A 20,257-nucleotide genomic window follows, 5' to 3' on the forward strand; every position below is an offset into this window, starting at 1 on the left:
TCAACTTGGTGAATTTATCAAGTGAAGGCTTGACATTTTACAAACTTAGTTTAACCTAAACTTATTTATGTTAAACAACTTGTAATTCCTTATAATTAAGGTTCTTAGGTATAAGTTATTTAAGAGTCCTGTTAGGAGTTAGAGTTTCTTTGCTTGATTAGGTGAATGATCCTTAGTGAAGGCATCAACATTTAATACAGGTTTGGCACAAGTTAGCCACGTTCGTATCAATTTGGGCGTGCCTTGATTATGATCATTCCTTCTTTCCTCCAAAAGATTCGTCCGTGATCATTCGAAGAATGATATCAATACACGATCAGCTAATTTTCGTTCTTTACTTTCGTTGAAGCATAAAATAGGTGCCTATGATTGCTGCTTCCACGTGTTTTCATTCCACACTCATGTTTATGATTCCGAATAAAACCAAACCATCATACTATATAGATATTAGAAAGAGAGACATAAAATAAACAAAAAAAATGAGAATATGGGTAGGATTTCATATTCAATAAGGAAAGTAATCAAAACTTCTTTGTTCTCTTCCGTATCGCTAATCATAAGGATCAAACGGAATTGATTTAAACACAAAGGTAAACAAAGAACACAAGAGAAAGGATGGACGTGAGAATAAGTCTATGCTCACTAGAGCAAGTGTTGATTAAGTCCAAAAAGTTCTTCAAAGAACCTATAACTTAATTTCCCACAAGGTAGAAAACTGAAATAATATGCTCATTAGACTCAAGTATTCAGTTGCATGTGGTTTTTATAGTGCGAAAGCCTTCATTCCATAAGAAGAAGAAACTAGATGCTAAATATGAATAAATAAATACAGAAAGATAGATAAACTAGATGCTAAATATGAATAAATAAATACAAAATGATAGATAAACTAAAGTCAAATCAGGAACGACATGAGTTGATTGGGCAACAACTCTCGTAGTCCTAAATTTTATGAGCCAACTTAATAATAACATGGGTAACTTCACGTGGGCCTACCTAAAAACACTGTGATACAAATTACTTCGTTATATGCATTTTAGACATGAGAGCGCTCGAATTTCGGATAGTTTTACGTTTCGATTAATTAAAAACAACACGAGTTCTTCCTTACATGCGTGGATTTAATAGGATTTTATGTAGCTACAATCTAATAAAGTGAACCTATCGATGCAGATTAGCACTAATGGCGAGTATCAAGGTCGTATTCTCAAGAAAGGGTGATCCTAGAACTATTGTAGCGTCTTATATTATCTAACCTTAACAAATCGATGAAGTTGTTGTTCTATGATTATATGCAAGCTAAGTGATTAACTAAATGTCAGACAGTCTGGAAGGATTTCGTGAAACAATCAAAGGAAAAAGCAAACCCAAGGGGACCTAAGCTAGTTAGATTTTAGTGAAGGTAGAGATTATATTGATTACTAATTGCGATTGCCCGTGAGTGGATTCTAAATTGAATTTGCTTTCCCTCTCGAGAATATCTAATTCCTAAACCTAAGAACCTAAACAATTGAATCTCTTCCTAACGATTGATTTTAGGTTAGCCTTAAGATTAAATCCACCACTATTAAAAGTTGTTAATTCTTAATCCGGCTAGTCAATTACTCTTATCTTTAAGTGATCATTGACCAGTTCTTGCTATTCAAATTTCCAATTGCTAAATGAACTTCTCAATTACATAAAGTAATCTAAACACCATAACTCACAACGTCTCATGAATAATGTGATTTCTCATTAATAATGAAAGCAAGAAGAAACAAGCATTGATAATCAAAGTCTGATAAACATTAAATGCAATCCAACAACATAGGAACCCCAATGGGTTTAACAATTCCAGCTACTCATGCTAATAAGCAACAAAAAGTAAGGAACAAATACAGAAAAGCATTTTGAAAGCATGTACACCCTCTTCTTTAAGTCAGATGAAAAGCCCTAAATCCCCAAATTTGAATGATGAACCCTAAATTGCCTCTTGAATGCCTCCAAATCCACTCTTGATCTTCAATGTGATGTTTAAACCAATGTAACCCTTCCTTAAATAGGCGAAATAGTCTCCTAAATTCGAATATCGAAGTTTGGAAAATGGTGGCTCGTGCATGTATATGAGAAATCCAGTCAGAAAATAAAACCTTAGCAAAATAATTCGCATTTACCTATATAAATGTCTCAGCACGGTCGTGGTCAAGCCCGTGTTGATCAGCACGGGTGGAGTCTAGGCCATGCTGGACCTTCGAGTCCCGCAAATTAGGTCTTCTTCCTGGTCGTGCCCTCGCTGGTGCTGAGCCACCACAAGCTATGATGGAGGCCGTGGTGGCCTCAAAAACCATACCAACATGACACTCTTGTGGGTCAAGTGCTAATGGTTCAACACGGCTAGAGTCCAGGTAGTGTTCAACCTTGAAATGGTAGCCCTTGCTCAATTTTGATGGATTGTAGTCCGTATTTGCACGTATTTCCCTCGACTACTGATAATGTCCATCGATAATCACCTGAAACATGAAAGGAACCAAAACACAGGTGATTCTGGCATAAAACAAGATAACTATGCAAAAAAATGGAAGTAATTGGGCATATAATCATGTATAAAACAATGCACATCAAGCAATCAATAACTCAATACATATACAAGCAACAATCACCCCTCAAAATCCATGCTAAAGTTCACAACTTCAAACACCTTATTCAACATATAAAGAATGAAACTCGAGTAGCTAAACAAATCAAACACCTTCAAAGAAGAACTATAGTAACACCATCTCGAAGTATAACTTTTATAACAACTCAGCATTAAAGACCAAGAACCATTGCCTCACATGAATCTCTCAAATTACTCATAGTGTTTATAGGTAAACAAGAAAATTCCCTCAATGCAGCTACACAAAACTTGTTTACCATAAGCTTGCTCATAAATCTCATCTTCGCTACTGCGAATAAATGAATACCAAAATCAAAGGGTCTTTATAAGGGTTGAAATGTGGCTAAGGTAAAGGTAAGAATATTTGGATAGAAATCTAAAGTATACTGAAAAATCATGTAATTATTTAGAATGAATGCTTTAGGAGCTGAATGCCAAAATAACAAAAATACTCACTAAACCTTATTTGAAGTAAAGGATGCTCATAAGACTTAAATCCAAAAGAGAAAAGAGCTAATAAATAAGTCAGAAATGTTTTTAGCATATATATATGCCATAGCAGCTTACACAGGGGCTGCATGATTAGTGACATAAACAACGAGAACAATTATCTAATTTGGATTGAAGGGAGCATCAAAGAATGATTAAAAAGACTAAGTGAATTTATAACAAATTTAGGCACTATGATTCCACAAAAGAAGAAGCATAACACATAATTATTTAGTATACAGGGTGAAAGAAAAGATAAATGTATAGAATGGTGTAGATGTAGTGTATAGGTGCAAATCATGAAGAAAAGGATAAGGCTCAAAACTAGCTGACTAATGGAAACAAAAGATAGGCTTTTGGCCAGATATGGGGAATAAGTGTCCTCGGCAACGGTACCAAAAACTTGATAGGCTTTTTATGTAGCAACAATCTAAGCCAGTGAACCTGTCAATGCAGACTAGCACTAATGGTGAGTATCAAGGTTGTATTCTCGAGAAAGGGTGATCCTAGAACTACTGTAGTGTCTTATGTTATCTAACCTTAACAAATCGATGAAGTTGCTATTCTATGATTATATGCAAGCTAAGTGATTACCTAAATGTCAGACAGTTTGGAAGGATTTCATGAAACAATCAAAGGAAAAAGGAAACCTAAGAGGACCTAAGCTAGTTGGATTTTAGTGAAGGTAGAGATTATATTGATTACTAAGTGCAATTACTCGTGAGCGGATTCTAAATTGAATTTGATTTCCCACTCGAGAATATCGAATTCCTAAACCTAAGAACCTAAACGATGGAATCTCTTTCTAATGATTGATTTTAGGTTAGACTTAAGATTAAATCCACCACTATTAAAAGTTGTTAATTCTTAATCCGGCTAGTCAATTACCTTTATCTCTAAGTGATCATTAACCAGTTCTTGCTATTTAAATTTCTAATTGCTAAATGAACTTCTCAATTACATAAAGTAATCTAAACACCACAACTCACAATGTCTCATGAATAATGTGATTTCTTATTAATAATGAAAGCAAGAAGAAACAAGCATTAATAATCAAAGTCTCATAAAAATTAAATGCAATCCAATAATATAGGAATCCCAATGGGTTCAACAATTCTAGCCACTCATGCTAATAAGTAACACAAAGTAAGGAACAAATACAGAAAAGTAATTTGAAAGCATGTACACCCTTCTTCTTCAAGTCGGATGAAAAGCCCTAAATCCTCAAATCTGAATGATGAACCCTAAATTGCATCTTGGGTGCCTCCAAATCAACTCTTGATCTTCAATGTGATATTTAAACCAATGTAATCCTTCCTCAATAGGCGAAATAGTCTCCCAAAGTCGAATATCAAAGTCTGGAAAAGGGTGGCTCGTGCATGTATATGAAAAATCCAGTCAGAAAATCAAACCCTAGCAAAATAATTCGCATTTGCCTATATAAATGTCTCAGCATGGCTGTGCTCAAGCCCGTGTTGATCAGCTCGGGCGGAGTCTAGGCCGTATTGGACCTTCGAGCCCCACAAATTAGGTCTTCTTCTTGGCTGTGCCTTCGCCGGTGCTGAGCCATCACAAGCCATGATGAAGGCTATGGTGGCCTCGGAAACCGTGGCAAAATGAAACTCTTGAGGGTCAAGTGCTGATGGTTCAGCACGGCTAGAGTCCAGGCCATGCTCAACCTTGAAATGGTAGCCCTTGCTCTTTTTTGATGGATTCTGGTCCATATTTGCATGTATTTTCCTCGACTACTGATAATGTCCACTAATAATCACCTGAAACATGAAAGGAACCAAAACAAAGGTGATTCTGGCATAAAATAAGATAACTATGCACAAAAATGGAAGTAATTGGGCATATAAACATGTATAAAACAATGCACATCAGGATTTATGTCTCATCTTAATTGATTATCAAGGTAATCCGCAATGCCATCGGTCAAGCTAGTCAATTGCACTCCCATGTTTCCTTATGCCAGTCCTTGTGTCATTAAGAGTCCTCGTCATTGGAGGAGCAAGGAATGATGGAGATCCCAATGATGCAAATCATGAATAAGAATATTTGTGATGAGAACCCAAGTAGCATAAGGAATTCTACTCCAACAAGAAAAGCTAATGATGCAAATCCTACTTGCTCAAGAAATCCTACTTCAACAAGGAGTCCTAATTCCACTAGGAATCGTAATCTAGCAAGGAATTCTGATGGTATTAGGAGTTCAAGCTATAAAAAGAATACTATTTCCACCATAAATCCTAGTCCCATTCAAAGTCCAAGTGAGATTGGGCTTAATCAAGATAATGGGCCACAAGATACTATTATCAACTCAATCTAATATATGGAGGCATGATCAAGACAAGATAAGCCCAAGATAATCAAGTCAAGCTATTTGGAGTCCAATACTCAATAATGGGCCATATATCACATGTTACATAAGCTCAATTGTCGAGTTTATTATATGGACTAGGGTTGGATGAATTTTAAAAGTATTTGTTCATTTAAAGAAGTCTTTTAATTGTTAGGAGTCTTGTTTTAAGTTATGCTTTTAGTTTAGGAGTTCTATTCCTAGTCTTATTGTTATTTGCTCCCTTATCATTATAGATAGGTTTCTTTAAGGCCTATATAAGCTAGTACGAATTTCTATGTAAAGGGAATTATTGAATATTGATTATTTTGTAGTTAATTCTCTTCTTTTGTTCTTAATGAACTTGGTGAATTTGTCAAGTGAAGGCTTCGTATTTTACAAACTTAGTTTAACTTAAACTTATGTTTATGTTAAACAACCTATAATTCTTTATAATGAAGGTTCTTAAGTACAAGTTATTTAAGGGTCCTGTTGGGAGTTAGAATTTCTTTGGTTGATTAGGTGAATGATCCTTAGTGAAGATATCAACATGAATACGGGTTTGGCACAAGTTAGCCAAGTTCATATCAATCTATCGAAGACAACATGAGTTCTCGTCTTGCTTGATCGTTAAGGTAATCCTTAATTCCACCTGTCAAGCTTGTCAATTGCACTCCCATAATTCCTTACGTCAATCCTTATGTCATTAGGAGTCCTCGTCCTTAAAGGAGCATGGAATGACAGATATCCTAATGGTGCAAATCATGAATGAGAATATCTAGGCGTGCCTCGATTCTCGTTGTTCTCTCTTTCCTCTAAAAGATTCATCCGCAATCATTCGAAGAATGATATCAATACTCAAACAACTAATATTTGCTAATATATTATTGTGAATTTTCTTAGCATTTATTATGTTTTAATTCCAAGATCACCCGTGTTTTGTGTCCTTTTGTGTTTCAGGAGATTTTATAGGTCCATCATCAGTGCTTTAGCAATTTTAGATCAATTTTGGATCAATTTTAGCAATTTTTGACCTTGGGTTGACTTTTGGAAAGTCAACACGGCCCGTGTTGGATCCCATGCAGAAATTCCAGGCCGTGTAGCTTAAGCACTTTAAAGCAGCACAACTTTTTAGGGTACCACGCCCTAGAGCACGGCACGTGTTGGTTAACACGGGCAAGAACATAGCCCGTGTTTGCTAACACGGGCAAGGACACGACCATGCTCGATTCAGTTCATTCTGTCAATTGCAGTCCAACATGGCTGGAACACGCCCGTATTTGCATAATGAATAAAAGGAACGAGCCAAAAAGAGAAAAAAGAGTTCTGAATCGACGATTTTGATTTTTGATCTTTCATTGTAATTTTGCTAGATGTGTTGTCAGGTATTTCAAAGGCTTCCAGGAAACTGATTCCACCTTGGAACGTCAGATTCGTGATCTGGATTTTGGATGGAAGATTGAGGAGGAATTTTGTAGCAAAGTTGTTCATCCAATTTTAGAAAAAGGGTGTATATGCTTCAATTTCTTTGTTCTTTCATTGTAATTGAATTCCTATTTACTTTAGACATGAACATGTGTAGCTAGATTGGTTGAACCCATTGGAGTTCCTTGCTATGTTGGCTTTGTACTTAATTGTTTAGATTGTTTGAGTTTCCTTTCTTGTATTCATTTTGCAATTAATAAAATAAATCTAGTTTTCGTTACATTGATTGTAGTGATTATTATTCATAGAATTCTTTAGCAATTGAGAAATTGTAATTGAGTTCAGAAATCTAATTGCAAGAACAGGTTAATTTTCACTTAGAGGTAAGGTTAATTAATTTCCCAGATTAAGAATTAACAAAGCTTAATAGAGGTGGATTAAAACTTAAGGCTTACTTAATCAATCGTTAGGAAGAGATTCTAACTTTAGGCTCTTAGGTTTAGGAATTCAATTGTCTCAAGAGGGAAATTGAATTCAGTTTAGAATCCGTCCACGGGTAGCATAATCGGACTCAATAATTTATTATCTTTTGTTTGATAGCCAACTAGTCTAGGTCCTCTTTGGGTTTGCTTTCTTGTCTTGATTATTCTATTTGCTCATTCATTCTCACATTACACTTAGAATTTAGGTTTTAGTAAATCTAGAGAACTCCGTTATTAATTTTAGGCTAGATAACAAGGAACGAAGTAGTAACTCTAGGATTTCACTTTTCCGAGGGATACGATATTTCTAATACTTACTGTTGTGCTAGGCTGCATCGATAGGTTCACTGTCTTAGTTGTAGTTGTATAAGCATATGCGCGTCAAGTTTTTGGCGCCATTGCCGGGGAACCTTTTGTTTGAAAACTAGAGTGAAATTTGTTATTTGTTACTTTAGCCATATCTCTTTTTTGTTTTTATCATTTAATTTTTATTCATTTATTTGTTTGGTTTGTTGCTGCCTTGTTCATTTCAGATAGTTTATGACCAAGAGTTCTAATCCTGAGTAGACCCTCTACTCGAACTAGAGCAATCCCTTAGGCACCTGAGGAAGTGATTAGACGTGGAGGAGGAGGAGCAGATTGAGATTCCTGTCCATACACCAATAGACATGGGAGATGGCAATAACAACGTCGTTGAAGCAAACAGGGCGATGTACGAGTTTGCTAGACCTTCCTTGTAAAGGATGCATACTAGTATATTGAGGCCACCTGTTGCAGCGAACAATTTTGAAATTAAGCCAAATGTCATTCAGATGGTGCAGCAGAGTGTACAGTTTGGGGGCTTTCCTAGTGAAGATCCTAATGCCCACATCGCGAATTTCTTGGAGATTTGTGATACCTTTAAGATAAATGGGACTACCGATGATGCCATTTGGCTTAGGCTATTCCTATTTTCCTTGAGGGTTATAGCAAAGAGATGGCTACAGTCCTTATTAGTTAACTGATAAATTTCTTTATAAGTACTTTCCTCCTCCTAAGACTACAAAGATGCGTAATGATATTTCTTATTTTTTGTAATTTGATGACGAGAGTATGTATGATGCGTGGGAGAGGTATATGGACCTATTGAGATGTTGCCCATACCACGGTTTACCATTATGGATGCAGGTGCAGACTTTATACAATGGCTTGAACTCAGCCACGAGGCAGATGGTAGATGCAGCTACAGGTGGGGCCATAAACAATAAGATGCCATAATAGGCCAGGATGGCAAGCAGTGGTGAACCAGGTAGATTCTACATCAGCCTTGGCAGCTCAGGTGGAGCTTTTAGCCAAGAAGATCGACCAGCTCCAGATGCTAGTCCAAGTAGCAAAGCTTGGCTACGAGTTTTATGGTGGCCCGCACTACATTGCAAACTGTAATGCGAGAGGTATGTTTGCTTCCTCTTCATCTTCTTCTTCTGCTGACCATGAACAACTTGATTATATGGGAAATGCGCTCAGGTAGCAGAATAACCCGTACAACAACACATACAAGTTAGGATGGAGAAACCATCCCAATTTCAAGTGGTAAATTAACAGTATCCAGGATCCACCAGGATTTCAGTGGTTGCACGAGCAGCAACCCCAACAACAGACTGTTCTCCCTCAACTACCTCAGAACTAGGAGAAGAAGCCCAACTTAGAGGAGTTGATGATGAAGTTTGTGTCCATTTCAGAGAACAGGTTTTAGTAGACGGACATAACTCTTAGAAATCAACAGGCATGATGGGCTACTGATGCAACCTACACCTAAGGCAGTGAACTTATCGATGCGGCCTAGCACTAGTGAGTATCAAGGTCGTATCCCCAGAGATCGGGTGAACCTAAAGTTACTACTATTCGTTATGTTATTTAATCTGAAATAAAGTGTGAGAAGTTGAAATTACTTAACTAATGACTATGAATACAAATAAATGAATGAACAGCAACTAACAATCGAAAGACAACCATAACAAAAGAAGCAAACCCGAAGAGGACCTAAGTGATGGAATTCTAAGGTTGATTTTATAAATTACCAATCTTGCTACCCGTGCCTAAATCCTGAATCGAACTCAGCTCCTCTCTCGAGCTCACCCAGTTCCTAAACCTGCACTAACCTAATGGAATCTCTTCCTATCAGATTATTACAGATTAGCATTAAGCGTGATTTAGATCTATTAAGAGTTGTTAATTCTTAATTCGGTGAGTGAATTAACCTTATCTCTAAGTGTTAACTACCAGTTCTTATCAAGAAACAAACCAAAAGACAATTAATTCAACGTCTCAAATTAATTGAATCAAACTTTATTACTAAACAGCAAGAAGATTACAAGAATAGCAAATAAAAATCTAATAATTAAGCACAATCCATCAACAAAGGTGAACCCCAATGGGTTTGGTAGTCCTAGCTACTCATAATGAAAGAAACAAATATAAAAGGAAATAAATAACAGAAAACGAAATGGAACATGTAACCCCTCTTCTCTCGAATCGGAGTGGAAATATCGCAAGCCAACTCTGAAACCAGCCTCAAGTATGGATCTTGGATATCTTGATCAATCGTCTAAAACCTTGAATCTTTGCTTGAATCTCCCAAATCAATCCTTTGAACTGACGTTGGTCTCCCAAAATGTCAAGAACAGAGGAGTAGAAGTTAGGGGTCGCGCGCGTAGAGAAGTCTAGAAATCAGAAGCGGAACCTTGTCTCGTTTTACGTGTGCCTATTTATAGGTAGAACTTCCATAGCCGTTCCACGGTCCATGCCACGGTTCGTGCATATATGCACGGCACGTGCAACGGCTTCGAGCTATAGGCACCAACCTCCACGAAATGCCATATTTCTGAAATTGTCCAAGGGAGGTCGTGTAAAAGCCTCGAAATGCGTGCCAATAAGGAATCGACTCCGATAAACATCTAATATGCGTAAATCATCCAAATAGCTTGGTTTTTGCCCGTAAATCAACCAATCTATATCAAAGAGTCCGAAAACCTAAAAAATTCATAAATATACCAAAGTGCTATCAAACATGAATAAATATGACTCAAATACGCGAATAAATGACTGATAAATAGTCAATAAACATGCATAGAATCATCAACATCAAGGCCTCCATACAGAATTTGAAGAATCAGCTAGGCTAGATTTCTAAGATGCTACCGAGAGATTGGGGGACACTCCCGGACCACAGTCAAACCCGAGGGAGCATGTTAAAGGTCACACTTGAGATCGGTATGTCGCTAGCTAGCTCTTTACCTATGGCTGATGATGATGTTGTTGTGGAGGATGAGCCAGCGAGGAAGGAGCCAAACTGCATGAACTAAGGACAAGAAGAAGAGTCCAGTGAGAGAATACCAGCTGCCTGATAGGTCACAAATAGTTATATTTATTGTGTTTAATTCCCTTGCGATTTGGTTGAATAATGTACTTAATTATGGAAATTCTGTTTATTCTGACTTAGGTGATGAAATATCAAGGATGGAGCAAAATCCAGCCTAAAGACATGTTTTAAGTCATCATTTGTCAAAAACCAAGTCTTTTGGAGGAGCTGCAATCGCGGAAGATCCTTGTCGACAGTGACCACGCCTTGACCATGAGCTCCGTAGAAATCTTTCCAGAAGACTATTGTCGACAAGGCGTGACCACGCCTTGCGTCCCAAGAGCTGCTAAAAGATGTGAAAGAGAGCTTCAAAATTTTCAGAGATTAATTTATGGTGGACCTATCCCTAGTTAATTTCCTTTATTTTTGTAAGTGTTAGATTAATAGAACTTTCTTCCATGTATTTAGGGTTTTAATTTATTTAGATCACTCTTAATCTTATCCTTCCTTATAGGGATAAGATTAAATAGGAAGCATATTTCTTTTTTATAAGGATTCTACTATTAGGGTTTAGGGTTTTACTTCCTATATAAGGACGGCTAGATACTTTAAGCTAATAATTCATATTCTTATTATTCTTCTATTCTCTACAATTCTTGTGAATTCTTACTCCACCATGAGTGGCTAAGTTTTTAGTTTCTAATTCAAGAGTGAATAAATTCCAATTGTGATTTTGTGAGGCTTTGTGCTTAACAGAATTCTTCTTTAATTTAAGTATTCTTTATTTCTTGTTCTTATTATTTATGAATTATTGATATTGATTGAACTGACAACTCAACTTTGATATTGATTTTTCTATTGCTAAACTTTGAGTTTATGATTTGTAATTGTCATGAACGATTGACACAAGTAGTAAGGAGCTGGCTCATGTGTGTGTGATTGCGGCTTATTCGAATTACATAGCTTGCATGATAGGCTCTAGGGAAATAAAGGAATAGGATTAATTCAATTACAGTTATCTCAATTAATTAATGTTGGTTTAGTCATTCTTAATGCTATGATTAAGTTGACATGGAATGCTATCATGCCCAGTTGACTAATGGTAAGTTTTGATTTGGATGTTGGGTTTGAGTCAATTGTATTAGGAGAATTACACTTGTTGCGGCTTTTCGGAATAAGTAGAGTAAGTACTTTAATAGAAGAATTAATATTTTAGCCTATGATCATGACTACAATTGGATGGAATTAGCACTCTTGAATTGGAAATTTGTTAAGATTGATTTTTATTTACTTTAATATTCAGCCTTCATTATTTTCTGTTTATTTATAATTTTGATTCAAACATTCAAAATCCCCCCATTTTTATTTTACTTTGAGAAGCTATCCACATTGGTTCCCTTGGGATTCGACTTGGTTTCACTATTTCTACAAGTTAGTTTAGGAAAATCAGTAATTTATTTTGAAGGGCTTCGACAACCCGTTCACCGCCAACTCCATATCCGGCCAGGTTAAAGCAGGAAAAGGTTGATCAGCAGTTTGGTAAGTTTTTGAATTTATTTAAGCACCTGAGGATTAACCTACCTTTTGTTGAGGCTATAACGTAGATGCCCATGTATGCGAGATTCCTGAAAGAGATTCTAAGCAACGAAAGGAAGTTGGAGGACTTGGGACTAGTGACACTAAATGAGGAGGCTCAACCATTCTTCAAAACAATCTGCCAGTAAAGAGGCGTGATCCGGGGAGTTTTACTGTTCCTCTATTATTGGTGATTTGCATATTAGTGATGCTTTAGCTGATTTAGGAGCTACCATCAATTTAATGCCTATCAGTTTGTTTAAAAAATTAGGTTTAAGTAAGCCAAAACCTACTAGGATGAGCATACAGTTAGTAGATAAGACTGTGAAATTTCCTAGGGAATAGTTGAGGATGTACTTGTTAAGGTAGACAAGTTTATATTTCCTGTTAATCTTGTTGTTATTGATTTGAATGGTGAGAGTAGCGTCCTTTTAATCCTAGGTAGACCTTTCCTTGCAACATCTAGGACTATTATAGATGTGTGTGATGGGAAGTTACAGCTTAAAGTAGGTGATGAGACTATTACCTTTGACCTTAGCACTTCTATAAGACATTCACTTGACCATAATGATATTGTATACTCTATAGATGTTTTGGATGATATTGTGGGGTGTAAATTGCAGGAGATATTACTTGATGATCCTTTGCAGGTGGCATTATAGGCTGAGGATGAGGAGGAGTTGTCGAACGAGGATGTGTTGGAACACCTTGCTTGTGTGCTAGTTAGTGAGCCTAGCAGGTCTGCTGACCATTTTGTTGATATTGACAGGTTAGGGTGCAGAAATTGAGACCTACACTTGAGGAGCCACCACCCCTAGATTTGAAGGAGTTGCCTAAGCACTTGATCTATGCTTATCTGGATGAGGCGGAGAAGCTCGATGATCATTGCAGCCGATTTGACTCCTGAGGAGAAGAAGATGACTTTGGCCTCTTTCAGGAAGTACCCTGAGGCCTTTGCACACAAGATTGCAGACATTCCTGGAATCAACCCTAGCTATTATTCATATAAGATCCTGATGGAGGATAGTTATAGGCCAGTGGTACAGCCACAATGACGATTGAACCCGAACATGATGGAAGTATTCAAGAAGGAGGTAATTAAGCTTCTGGATGCAGATTTGATTTACCTTATTTCTGACAACTCTTGGGTTAGTCCTGTGCAAGTTGTGCCTAAGAAGGGAGGTATGATGATGGTCAAGAATGAGAAGGATGAGCTGATACCGACTAAGATGGTAATTGGTTTTTGAGTTTGCATTGATTATAGGAGGCTCAATGATGCAACTCAGAAGGACCATTTTCCCCTTCCTTTTATTGACCAGATGCTAGAGCATTTAACACGGCATATGTTTTATTGCTTTCTTGACAGTCTTTCAAGTTATTTTCAGATTCTCATTGCACTTGAGGACCAAGAGAGTACGTTCGCTTACAGGAGGATGCCATTCGGGTTGTGCAATGCACCTGCTACTTTCTAGAGGTTTATGATGGCGATCTTCCATGACATGATTGAAGAATCCATGGAGGTGTTCATGGATGATATTCTCGGTATTTGGTAACTCTTTCTCCCATTGTTTGCTTAATTTAGAGTGTATGCTTGCACGCTATGTAGAAACTAACCTTGTGTTGAATTGGAAAGGGTGTCATTTTATGGTGAGAGAGGGTATTGTGCTAGGGCATAAGATTTCACATGCAGGGATGAAGGTAAATAGAGCTAAGGCAGAGACCATCGCTAAGTTTCCACCCTCTAGCTCGGTTAAGGCTAGTAGGAGTTTTATTGGTCATGCAGTTTTTTTATAGAAGGTTCATTAAGGACTTCTCTAAGCTTGCTAGACCTTTGACTCAATTGCTTGTAAAAGATGTTCCATTTATATTTTCTGATGACTATTTGCAGGCCTTTGAGTTACTTAAAGAGAAACTAACTACAAGCCCTATTATGGTTTCACTTAAATGGGGGTTGCCTTTTAAGCTAATGTGTAATGCTAGTGGTTTTGCAGTTGGAGCTATTTCAGGATAGAGGATTGATAATAACTTTCAACCTATTTATTATGCTAACAAGACATTGACAGATGCCCAAGAGCACTATACCACTATTGAGAAGGAGTTGCTTGTTGTGGTATACGCGTTCGACAGGTTTTGCTCATACTTGGTGCCTAAGACCGTGGTCTACAAGGATCATTCGACATTGAGGTACTTGTTTGGAAAGCATGATGCTAAGTCGAGGCTCATTCATTGGATTTTACTTTTGCAAGAATTCGACATTGAGATCAAGGATAAGAAGGGTGTGGAGAACTTGGCTGTAGATCATCTTTCAAGATTAGAGAACCCGAGCCTAGATGCACTTAATGAAAGGGCTATCCATGATAGTTTTCTGGATGAGTACTTCTGGTCTATTCAGGTATCTTCGTATGTCCCTTGGTTTTTCGATTTTGCAAATTACTTAGTTGCAAAGGTCTTACCAAAGGGTATGACATTTCAACAAAAGAAGAAATTCTTTGCTGATTTGAAGTACTACATTTGGGAGGACCCTTTTCTGTTTCGAGTTTATGCAAACTAGATGATTCGACGATGCGTGTATGGGGAGGAGATCCTCTAGAGTTTGAGGCATTGCCATGATGGACCAACGGGAGGTTATCAAGCAGCTAACCACACTGCTAGGAAGATTCTAGAGGCTAGATTTTATTGGCCGACCATTTTTTGGGATGCTAGAGCATTCGTGCAGGTTTATGATACATGCCAGAGGTCAGGTAACATCTTTGCTCATGATGAGATACCCCAAACAAGAATTCAAACGGTTGAGATTTTTGATGTTTAGGGCATTGAATTCCTGGGGCCCTTTCCTTCTTCTGTTGAGTATTTCTCTAAGTGACCAGAAGTGCAAGCTTTCCAGACTGGTGATGCTAGAGTCATTAGTAAGTTCCTTAAGTGATTATTTGCTAGGTTCGACATACCTAGGGCACTGATTATTGATAGAGGGACTCATTTCTGCAATGCTCAATTGGAGAAAGTACTTCAGCAATATGGAGTGACTCACAAGTTTTCTACACCCTATGACCCTGTAGACTAGTGGGCAAGTAGAGGTTACCAATAGGGGTTTGAAATGGATTTTAGAGAAAACCGTGGGGTTGAGTAGGAAGGATTGGGCAAATAAGTTAGATGATGCACTTTGGGCATTCAAGATAGCTTATCGTACTTCTATAGGTTTTACACCTTATAGGCTTGTGTGTGGGAAAGCCTACCATTTACCTGTTGAGTTAGAGCATAGAGCGCTTTGGGCCTTAAGAACTTGTACTTTTGATGTTGATTCTATAGGTAAACAGAGATAGTGGCAGTCACTCAATGAGTTAGATGAGTGGCCAGCAAGCATATGGCAAGTCATTCATCTATAAGGAGCGGACTAAAAAGTGGCACGACAAGCAACTGAGGGGCTCCAAGGAGTTTGAAGTTGGGGACTGAGTTTTACTATACAATTCACATATACGTTTGTTCCCAAGGAAGCTCAGGAGTCACTGGTCAGGACCGTTCGTGATCCAGCAGGTGTTCCCATATGGCATAGTTGAGTGGCATCATCCCGATAAGGGGAGTTTCAAGGTGAATGGCCATCGTTTGAAACATTATCATGGAGACTCACTTGAGATAGAGGAGCGGGTCAATATGCTGTTGTGAGATTGACTTTCTGCATGAGTCCAGCTACACAACTTGGTCAAAAGAAGCGCTCTAGGTAGGCATTCCTGAGCTTATCCTTTACATTTCTATCTTTCTTTTTGAGAATTTAATTTATCCTTTATACTTAGCTCATATTTACATTTCAGTTGTCTTGGAACTTAACTCCTTTCATTTTTATGTTGTTTTGGGTGAAACATTTCTTGGTTGTGCAAATTATTGAGTTATACAGGTGTTAGTGCAAAAAATGGAGTAAAAGCATATTTCTAGGCTTCAACATGGGACAACCACGGTTTGAGACACTGCCAGTGCCCAACTTCCTAGGGTGTGTTGAATGTGAAAAATGAAGTTACACGGTTCTCGAGAGTCACACGGCCTACAACATGGCATGTGCTACTCTATAGAGCTCGTGTCCTATTGCCCAGGGCGTGTTGGATATAAAAGTTGGAGAAGTTACGCTATTCTTGAGAGTCACACGATTTATAACACGGCTTGTGTACATCAACACGGCCCGTGTCACAATCGTGTTGATCTTAAGGCAGTTGAGAACACGGTCTGGTTGGGAGCAAGGCTTGGACGCGGCCCGTGTGGTGCAAACGGGCCATAACATGGGTGTATAAGATGCAACAGCCATAAAAAAGGGAGAAGAACACGAGCGTTTAACGTATCACGACCATTTCAGAGCAAAAATCGTTCTGATTCTTCTATTCTCTCGGGTATTCTCTACAAATTTTCAATTTTTGTGCAATCTTCTCGCGTTTTGCCATCAACCAAGTTTCCTTTTTTTTTTCTAATTTTTTTTCATTATTAATTGTTAGTTTTTATTTATTTATTTATTTATTATTTTATTTAGTTTTATTTTTATTATTTTTTCTTTCTTTCTTTTCTCTGCTTATTTATTTGATATTATTCTGCTTAATGTTCTTTTAATTTTGTTTTTCTCTTTTCTACCTACTTATTTGATATTGTTTTTATTTTATTATATTTTTATTATTTTATTTTGTCTTATTTTATTTTATTTTATTTTATTTGTATTTTATTTATTTCATTTTAGTTTTAGTTTATTTTAAGTTTCTCAAGTTTTAATTTATGTGTTGGGTGAGGTATAATTAGTTATTTAATTCTTATTATGCAATTTTGCTTGTTCAGTCCTTACGCTATCAAAATTTTGACTAAATTCTGTGCTGCTTGAATTATTTATTTGCTATGTATGCATTATTTTCTGTGCTTCTTTTAATGAATAATACCTTTTTAGGTATAATGTCAGAACGCATTAGACAGTAGCCTCCACGACAAGCACAATACAAGAGACGTTGCATAGATGCAAACACTTCTTCTTCATAATAGTAGGGTCCAGCACCACTTGCACCAGCACAACCGCCACAACCAGACAGACCTTAGAGACCCCTGGCACTACCAGCCCCCGTGTGACATAGGCGCACATTTGGTCCACTAGACCACGAGCAGTGCTTCCAAGCCCTTCGATGGAAGCAAGTCGGGACTGGATGGTGTATTGACTTCACCGCGCTAGAGAGTGTCGGACTAGCTCCGGAGGTTAGGGAGCTCTTTGAGAACCTACCATATGCTTGATTCTTAGAGATCATCGAGCCCACCTACCGGGAGCTCACTATAGATTTCTACAACACCTTCTTTCTACAGCAGCAGATCGCTAATTGGTATCAGCTTAATGCCATTTCTTTCAAGCTAGAAGGCAGACAGTTCTCGATAACAGTACCTCAGTTTAGGATGCATTTGGGACAGTAGGAGATCACTAGAGAGGCCTATTAGGGGTGCTTATATACTCACCCCATCCCTTGTGAGAGGATGTGGGACGAGATTGTGACCAAACTAGAGCATTACTACCTTAGCCGCTCGAAGGTGTCCAGCCTTCTAAACCGGCTCCGATATCTGCATACACTTCTGGTCTACACAATTACAGGCAGAAGGGAGAGCTTTGGGATAGTGACATAGACTGATGGCTACATCCTTTAGGCACTACACTAGCGGACGAAGCTGGATATGGGCTACCTCCTAGCAAATCAAATCAGGACCTTCGTAAGGGAGTCCAAGAAGATTCATCTCTGTTTTGGCTGGGAGGTTGATGTTCTGGATGATTGTTTGAGTGACCTGACTCGGATAGGGGATATGTTACTAGTAGGAGTCTGCTAGATGGTTAACATGCAGATGGTGAAAGCTTTACAGGGGCCCCTTGGCGTTGAGTACAGATTAGTCAGCCGGATCCTACGAGTGGTTAGAGAGGCCCTGGCTAGAGCACCACAGGACCTAGCGTGGATGTGCAGACTCGACCTCGAGATATACGACCCGTACGTGCTTTTGCCCCCTCTCACAGTGCGTCATCTTCATACACTGCCAGCACCTCCAATGCTCAGATAGGTGCTCTTGCAAATCGCTTAGACAGGCTTTCAGACCTTCAACAGGAACACTTCACTGAGTTCAGGCAATTTCAAGAGGAGACCAGAGCACAGCTCTAGGGCTTTAATGACCTACTGCAGCAGGCTCTTAGAGGGCCTTGAGAGAAAAGTTACAGAGGCAGATCTGATGGCAGCTCAACTCCAGTGGATTGCTGATTCTGGCAGGGATGATGGAGTGCAGCAATTCTTTGATGACCTAAGTGATATTGAGTTGGACCTCAGTGATTGCTTCCCAAATACGACCCAGCCTCCACCAGTTCCAGCTGCCACTCAGGACCTTCCATCGTATACAAGCACAGCTCTTGACGATGATGCACCGGTGCCCCCACCAGCCTCACCTTCCACTCAGGACCCCCCACCGCTTATTAGCATAGCCCCTACTAAGGATGCGCCGATCTTCACTCCATCAGCCGCGACAAATGATCACGGTAGTTGATAAGCATCATACTACACATGTTTTCATGCCCGATTGTTTACATTTTTATGCACGATTATCCCGTTTTATGCTAGAATCACCTGTCTTTTGTTTCCTTTCTCGTTTCAGGTCATTTTCAAAGGACACCATCAATAATCGAGGGAAATACGTGTTATTACGGACCAAAATCCATCAAATTGGGTGAGAACTAGCACCCCGAGGGTTAAGCACGGCACGGACTCGACGTCAATTGAAGGTTATCCCAAATTGTGCCATTTCGTACGACTTCCATAGCCACCACGGCCTCCGACGCATTTGTGGTGGCTCGTACCCAGGCGGGGCTTGGAAGGTCGGCTAGCAGACTCCACAGTTCGGCCTTGCTGGACTCGTGTCTTTGAATCGCTTGAATCATCACGCTGGACTCGGCCCTCTTGAATCAACTATATAGGCAATTTTGAGTTCTTTTGGAGGAGAGATGATTTTTGGACTCAATTCCAAGACACACACTTAATCAATTATTTTCCTATACCTCAATTGTAGACCTTGAATGATAAAAAATTCATCAATTGAAGGAGGGATTTCACTTGTTCCAACATCGAATTGAAGATCAAGACAAACTTTGGGAGCATTCAAGAGGCAACTAGGGTTTGAGATTTTGAATTTGCAATTTTAGGGTTTCTCATTCAGCTTGAAAGAGAAGGGTGTACATGCCTTTAATTTGTTTTTCCTTATTTTGTTCCCTAATTGCTTTAACCATGAACATGAGTAGCTAGATCTTTTGAATCCATTAGGGTTCACCTTTGTTGATGGATTATGCTTAATTATTAGTTTTTATAATTGTCATTCTTGCAATCTTCTTGCTATTCGGTAATAAAAGTTTGATTCGGTTAATTTGAGACGTTGGATTAATTGTTTATTAGGTTGTTTCTTGACATTGAGAAATGCTTGTTACAACTGGACATTGAATAGTAAGGTGGTACTTAAACTTAGAGATAAGGTTGATTTACTCACGGGATTAAGAACTAATAACTCTTAATAGTTTTAAATCATACTTAATGCTAATCTGTAGTAATCCGATAGGAAGAGATTCCATTAGGTTAGTGCAGGGTTTAGGAATCCGGTAAGCTCGAGAGGCAGGGATTCAATTCAGGGATTTAGGCACGGGTAAGCAAGATCGGCAATCCATACAATCCATTTTTAGAATTCCATCACTTAGGCTCCCTTTGGGTTTGTTTCTCTCTTTGCAATTGTCTTTTGATTGTCCGTTGTTCTTCATTTACTTATTTGCACTCATAATCATTAGCTGGTACGTTAGAACTTCCACACCTTATTTCATACTAGATAACATAGCAACAGTAGTAACTCTAGGTTCACCCGATCTCTAGGGATACGACCTTGATACTCACTAGTGCTAGGCTGTATCGGTAGGTTCACTGCCTTAGGTGTAGGTTGCATAAAGAGCCCATCATGTT

General features: G+C 38.4%; 1 non-coding gene across 1 annotated transcript; it reads right to left on the minus strand.

Annotated features, from left to right (window-relative positions):
• Nucleotides 1-8,414: 8,414 nt before the first annotated feature.
• On the minus strand, nucleotides 8,415-8,520 carry LOC112536065. The gene has a single exon (XR_003080134.2). It is a non-coding gene; the product is annotated as a small nucleolar RNA R71 (small nucleolar RNA).
• Between the last annotated feature and the right edge of the window lie 11,737 nt (nucleotides 8,521-20,257).

Source organism: Ricinus communis, chromosome 2 (genome assembly GCF_019578655.1).
Source record: "Ricinus communis isolate WT05 ecotype wild-type chromosome 2, ASM1957865v1, whole genome shotgun sequence".
Classification (NCBI taxonomy): domain Eukaryota; kingdom Viridiplantae; phylum Streptophyta; class Magnoliopsida; order Malpighiales; family Euphorbiaceae; genus Ricinus; species Ricinus communis.